This window comes from Mobula birostris, chromosome 6, assembly GCF_030028105.1.
Source record: "Mobula birostris isolate sMobBir1 chromosome 6, sMobBir1.hap1, whole genome shotgun sequence".
NCBI classification, from domain to species: Eukaryota; Metazoa; Chordata; class Chondrichthyes; order Myliobatiformes; family Myliobatidae; genus Mobula; species Mobula birostris.
The window spans coordinates 100,000,926-100,007,604 of NC_092375.1; the positions used below are offsets into that span (position 1 = coordinate 100,000,926).

The window sequence follows — 6,679 nt, forward strand, 5'->3', positions numbered from 1 at the left end:
TGGAAGTGTTTATCTTTCCATTCCTCCTTTCAGGGTAAGGCAAATGGAGTTTTGATTCTTATGGACAATTCAGTTTCTTTCATTCCATAATCTAGTGTCTGTACCAATGGGCATTTTGTTATAGTCTCAGGGAAATTAGAAAATTAATGGTTTTTGCTAATTTGTATGCCCTGAAGTTTATATTCTTTAGTTTTAGAAGAACACTTTAACCATTGTTTAGATCCTGTTTAGACCATTCTTCTAAACGATTGACATGTTGTCGATCTGCCTCCTTTATCCAATCTTCCAGTACCCTACCCCTGCACCCGAGAGGCTTTCTCTGTGGTCGCTTCCGTAGGGCAAGGAGGTACACAACTTCGGGAGACTCAATCACCGTCAAACTGTCAGCGGAGGGGGGAGGGAAGAGTCAGGGAAGTTGGAAGGGGGAAAAACGGGGTTGAGGGATGGGAGAGGGAGGAGCAAGAATGCGAGATCGGGGGAGGTGGGGAGAGAGAATGGGTAGAGGGATAGAGAAGGGCGGGGGAGAGACAGGGGCTTGGGGTGGCAAGAGAGAGCGGAAAATGGAGAAACAGGGTTGTGAAACCTGACAGAAGAGGAAGTACACGCACACCCTGCTCAATTACTGCGAGGGCAGAAGGAAGATGGGGGTGGGGCATAACATCGAAATATAAAGACAGAGATGCAAGACTGGAGGAAGAGAGACGATGCAGGAGAGAGGAGTGGAGAGACGCGGGATAGAGGGAACAGATAACTAGTCAGGGAACAGCAGGGAGTATGGTGAAAGGGATCGAGGCCAATGCCGAGATACAAGCAATCGCTGACGCGGTCAGTTTCCATCCTTCCTCTTCCCCTCAGTCTGTCCGTTCCAGCCGCTTTTCCCGTCTCTCAGCACTCCCTCCACATTATCCCGTGATGCCATTTCAAGGCGGTTCCGCTCAACCACGGTGATCCTTCCTCACCTCCCCCTCCAGATACGCTCCGTCCTCTCTCCTGATGTCATCCCTCCTTTCACTGTCCCACTCTTGTCCTCATTGCTCTGACCCCACCTCCCACAGTCCATCCCTACCTCTTCGCCCCTATTCCCAGGCCCTCCCCCCTCGACTGTACCTCCCTCCTCTCCCTCCCTTTCATCCAGAGTGCTCCATCCCTCCACCCGTCAACACTCTACCAAGAGTGAAGGAGTGAGAGGCGGAAGAAAGACAAGGGGAGAGTGAGGGTGCAGAGAGGGAGTAGAGGCAAGAAGCAGATTGGTAGGCTGAGTGGTGGGAAATGTGAGGTGCGAGATAGGGAGTAGAGGGTGGATGGAGTGGGAGGCAACAGACTGGCAGGTCGGAAGTGTGGAGTGGGTGGAGACGGAGTTGAGGGGAAAGGAGTGGGAAGGAATGGGAGGTAGGGTGGAGGGGTAGACTAAGGAGGTGAGGGAGACAGTTAAGGGAGGAGAGCACGTGCGAGAGTGGGTGTAAGAGGACAGATAGATGGGGTAAACGGGGGATAGGAGAGAAAAGAGGATGGAGGGGCAAGAGATAGAGTGGGGAGAGGTAGAGTGCAGGGGGAGAGAGGGGCAGAGACAGGAGAAGAGCGGTGAATTTTAGAAGAGCTGTGTAGATGGCAAGAGACGGTGAAGAAATGGAGGGAGAGGGGGGAAATAACAGATACAGATGGTGCAGAGGCAAGGGGAGACAGAGGAGGAAGGGGAGAGAGAGGAAAAGTCAGGGGGAGGAAGTTAGGAAGACTGAAATAGGAGCAGAGAAGTTGGTGAAAATAAGAGTGGAAATTTGGGAAGTCAGGAGGTAATGGGTAGAGAGGTGGAGTGAGAGGGATCAGAGAGAGAGGGAAGAGAGATCAAGGAGACTGGAGGAGAGAGAGAGGACGAGAAATGGGTGAATATAAGGGGGAAGGTTTGATAGAAAAGGGAAGATGAGAGAGGTAGAGTGAGAAGGGTGAAGGTGAAAGAAGAGCAATGGGGTTCAGACAATAAGAGAGAAAGGCAGAGTTGGAGAGAGAGAGAAGTTCAGAGTGGAGGTAGAGCAGGGTGAGAGAGGAGAGTGAGAGTGGATAAAGCAGGATATGAAGACAGGTCAGGAAAGGGTGAAAGAGGGAGAGAGGGGGAGGGTGGTGGGAGTGGAATAGTCAGGGAGAGAGTTGAGGAGGGAGTGAGAGAGAGGGGGAGAGATGGGGATACATCTCCATCCCAGATGGAGAGGTTAGGGAGATGGTAGATGACGAGAGGTTTGGGGGAAAGAGAGGCGAGAAGGGGTGGGAAGTGAGGGACACTTGCTTCTTTCCTGCAACGCTCCATCTCTTCTCGCCGCCCCTTTCTCAGGATCTCTCTGAGAAGGTTGTTACAGAGCTTATTCTGTCTCCAGGTGAAGACCGCTGTGCAGGAGAAGCTGGGAAGAGAGCTATAGGTCTACCAGGCGAAGCTGTACTGTTCGCAGGTGACAACCGGTACAATTTATTTCATCAAGGTAACGGCAGCTCCAAACCCTTACAACATAGCACACGGAGACTATGGGAGACAAAGGGAGGGAAGGGTTCATAGAGATGTGGATGGAACGGTAGGGGAGGCAGGGGATAACAGAGATGGAGAAGGGCTCGAGGGAGGTCAGGAGTTGCTCCGATAGGACGCGTGAGGGGAGGGAGTGGGTGACGGAGACTGAAGGGATGCACAGGAGGTTGGAGATCATGGAGACGGGCAGGGGCTTGGGGACGGGATGTGATATGTGGTGTGTAACGTTCCACGAATAAATCCATTCTCTCTTGCCCTCACCGCAGATTCTGACTGGATCCGGAGATGAATGCATTCATGTCAGGGTCATGGTCTCCCTCCCACACGCCGGAGGAGACACCTCCTTGCATGGGATAGAAGACTCTGCCCGGAGAAACTCTCAGACCCGCTTGCATACCTGTAGATCCCGGGGGTTGCTGTGTCTGGGTGGGGGTTGAGGTGGAGGGAGGTGATGGGGTGTTGTGGAAATCAGAGAGAAGATCTCCCTGATCCCCTCATCCCTCTCCATAGATCTGTTGAACTTTCTCCGCTCTTAACTTAAATGCATATCCTCATGTATTAGATAATGCAATGCTACAGGAGACACGGGAGCAAAAGTTATCAGCTCTGAACTCTGTCTATGCCTCTCATAGTTTTATAAACCTCTGTTGGGTCTCTGCTGCTCCAGAGAAAACAACTAAGATTTTCCGACCTCTTAAGATACATGGGATCCGCAGTGAGTGGCTATTTGGGTTCCCAGTCGGCCTTCCCATGCACACAGCACGTAGAGACTGAAAGCACTGATTCTGCTTTAACCTCCGTAACTGGTGGTGTTCTGCAGGGATCCATGCTAGGACCTGGTTGTTTCTGTGATACTTATTGAAATCACCTGGATGATATTCTAGATGAATGGATTAGGAAATCCGTAGACAACACAGTGATTGGTGGATTTTTGGACAGAGTAGAAGATCGCCAAAGTATTCAACGTGGTTGGATTAGTTACAGCTATGGGGGAGGAATGGTAGATGGAGTTTAATTCCAGCAATTTTGAGGTGTTGCACTTTGGGAGGGTAAATGTAAAGGAACAGGAACGTTGATGTATAGAAAGTTCCCAGGCTCACTGAATTCGACCACACAAGTTGACAGGACGGTAACAAAATGGCCCGTGGCATGCTTGCATTTCAGGATGAAAGTTATTGCATGGATCTCCTTTGAAAATGTTCTCTCTAACTTTCAATGCATGCCCTCTGGTATCGGAGATCTCCACCCTGGGGAATAAAAGTTACCCACTGTCCACTCTATTTTGTGGCGACCACTACTAGGATGAACTGCATACCGAAGTTTTGGGCCTACTCCGACATGCTCCGGGGAATTGGATCCATGGGCTCAATTTGGCTCAGAATGCTGCTGTTGTTGCTGGGTTCTATTGTTCGCATGATTTGTTTTGTTTTCTCTTTCTCTGAGGGCACTGGAGTTGGTCCTTTTTAATTGGGTTATTTTGGGCTCCTTACTTCACAACTGCCTATTAAGCAGACAAATCTCAAGGCTGTATAATTTATACAATCTTTGATAATAAATGCTCACTTTGATTGTAACGTCTGCTGAAGGGTCTCGGCCCGAAAATCAACTGTTTGCTCTTTTTACCGAGATGCTGCCTGGCCTGCTGAGTTCCTCCAGCATTTTATGTGTTGTTATTGATGGTAAAATTGAGGTTAATGTAAAATAAACAGGTAATCAGCCTCTCGTAATCTTATAAACCTCCAAAAGGTCTCGCTGCTGGAGAGAAACTTTGTCCGACCTCTCCTTGTATGTAGCTCATGCACTCTAATCGGGGCAGCATCCGAGTGAACCTCTTCCATGCCCTCTCCAAGCCTTCCACTCCCATCCTGTAAGGGAGAAAGCAGAATTGCACAAAATTCTCCAAGTGAGGCCCAACTGCAGTTTTATATGGCTGTGACGTGGCTTCATTCACCCCACTCTTTACTGCTTCTGTTTCTCTCCAGCTATTCGCGCGCAGAGGCTAAACCCAAAACAAAGCCATCTTGCTTTGACTGAAACTCGGAGAATTTATTTCCCTTGATTGTTCGGTCACTCTGTCTGCAGATGGTCATTCAACTTCCTGGGTTCTCTCGAACTCCCAGGGAAGGCGGTAATTTGATGCTGCTGCTAAGCGGGAGAGGGGTAGGATCTGCTGAGAGTGCGGGTCAGAAAGACATGGTAGAAGTGCTGGGCAGGGGACTCGAAGGGTGAAAAGGGCCCATAAGATGACAGTCAAACAAATCTCAGTAGACATCAACTGCGATAACAACACCCGGCCACCAGCTGTACTGCATTGGAGGACGCGATGTTGAAGTGGAAGAAGCCAAAGTGAAAATCAGGCTTTGGTTGCACCACCCAGACACCGGGGGCATTATTGTGAAGAAATCTATGAAAATGCCATGCTGCAGTTACATATTGTGTAGTTGCACCTCTTGACCACTAGGGGTGCTTTGGGTATATCCAGTGTTATAGTGACAGAGAAGCGGAGGGAGGGAGAGCGAGAGAGAGAGAGTGTTGGAAGGATATAGAGTGGGTGGTGCGTGTGAGAGCAGAAAGGGGTGGAATGGCATAGATTAGTGGAAGAGAGAGGGAAGTCTAAGAGATGGGATAGAGAGGGATGGGGAGAGAGAGGAGAGAGGTGTGCATAGTGGGACAAGTGAGAGAGATTGCAAAAGGCAGAATGGTGCAGAGAAATGGAGAGAGGGCACGAGAGAAGGGGGAAGCGAATGAAGCTTCTAAGGGGTAAAAAAGGAGAGTGAGAGAGCGGTGGAGAGGGAGTGAATAGGTGAGAGTAGGAGTGGGAAAAGGATAGAGGGGAATGCGAGAGGTGGGAGAGAGAGATGGTAAGTGCTGGATGGGCAGAGAATGGTGGTAGGGAGAGGTTGGAGGGGGTGAGAAATAGAACGGAGAGGTGGAGGAGGGTGAAAGGCAGAGAGGGCATAAAGAGAAGAAAGAGGGTGGAGGGTGGGAAGCAGAGTGAGAGAGAGTAACATTAATGTAATGGACAAGCCAATGATTGGGTACAACTGCAGACAGAGCAAAGAGTGAAGTTGTATCACAGAAGCAAAGAATGCAGGATTGAAGGTGCTGTATTTAAATGCACGCAGCATTCAGAATAAGGTGGACGAACCCCTGGCGCAATTAGAGATTGATCGGTATGACATTGTGGCATCACTGAGTTGTGGCTGAAAGAAGGCCATAGTTAGGCATTTAACATCAAAAGATATACTTTGTATCGAAAGGACAGGCGGGAAGGCTTAGGCAGTGGGGTGGCTCTATTGGTAAGAGATGAAATTTCATCTTTAGAAAGAGGTGACATAGGGTCAGAGAATGTTGAATCTTTGTGGATGGAGTTAAGAAATTGCAAGGGCAAAAAAGATATTTTGGAATCATATTGGCAGTAAGTGGGAATAAAAGGGCCTTTTCTGATTGGCTAGTGGTGTTCCTCAGCAGTCAATATTGGGACCGCTACTTTTCACATTGCTTGTCAATGATTTAGATAGTGGAATTGATGACTCTGTAGCAAAGTTTGCAGATGATACAAAGATAGGTGGAGTGGTAGGTAGTGCTGAGGAAGGAATGCAATTGCAGCAGGACTGAAACAAATTGGAAGAATGGGCAAAAAATGTGGCAGATAGAATACAGTGCTGGGAAATGTATGATAATGCATTTTGATAAAATGTACAATAGTGTAGTCTATTATCGAAATGGGAGGAGGTCTTTATTGCCAAAGAATGGTGAATCTGTGGAATGCTCCGCCACAGACTGCGGTGGAGGCCAAGTCCATGGGTATATTTAAAGCGGAAATTGATAGATTCCTGATTGGTCGGAGAATCAAGGAATCTGGTGAGCGGCAGGTGTATGTGGTTGAAGGTGATCCAAGATCAGCCATGGTGAAATAGCAGAGTTGACTCGATGGGTTGAATGGCCTAACTTGCTCCAATGTCTTATAGCCTACAATACTCCGACATATGCATATCCATGTACATATCAAAACTTCTCTAAAACATTGAAATTGAGCTTGCATGCACCATTTTTGCTGGCAGCGCATTCCATTTTCGCAACGCTCTGAGTGAAGAAGTTTCCCCTCATGTTCCCTGTAAATTTTTCACCTTTCATCCTTAACCCTCGAGTTGTAGTCCAACCTAACCA

General features: G+C 48.6%; 1 pseudogene; it reads left to right on the forward strand.

The window, feature by feature from the left end:
* The first annotated feature begins 774 nt into the window (after positions 1-774).
* Positions 775-2,912, forward strand: LOC140198710 (cystatin-B-like; annotated as a pseudogene).
* Positions 2,913-6,679: the final 3,767 nt, after the last annotated feature.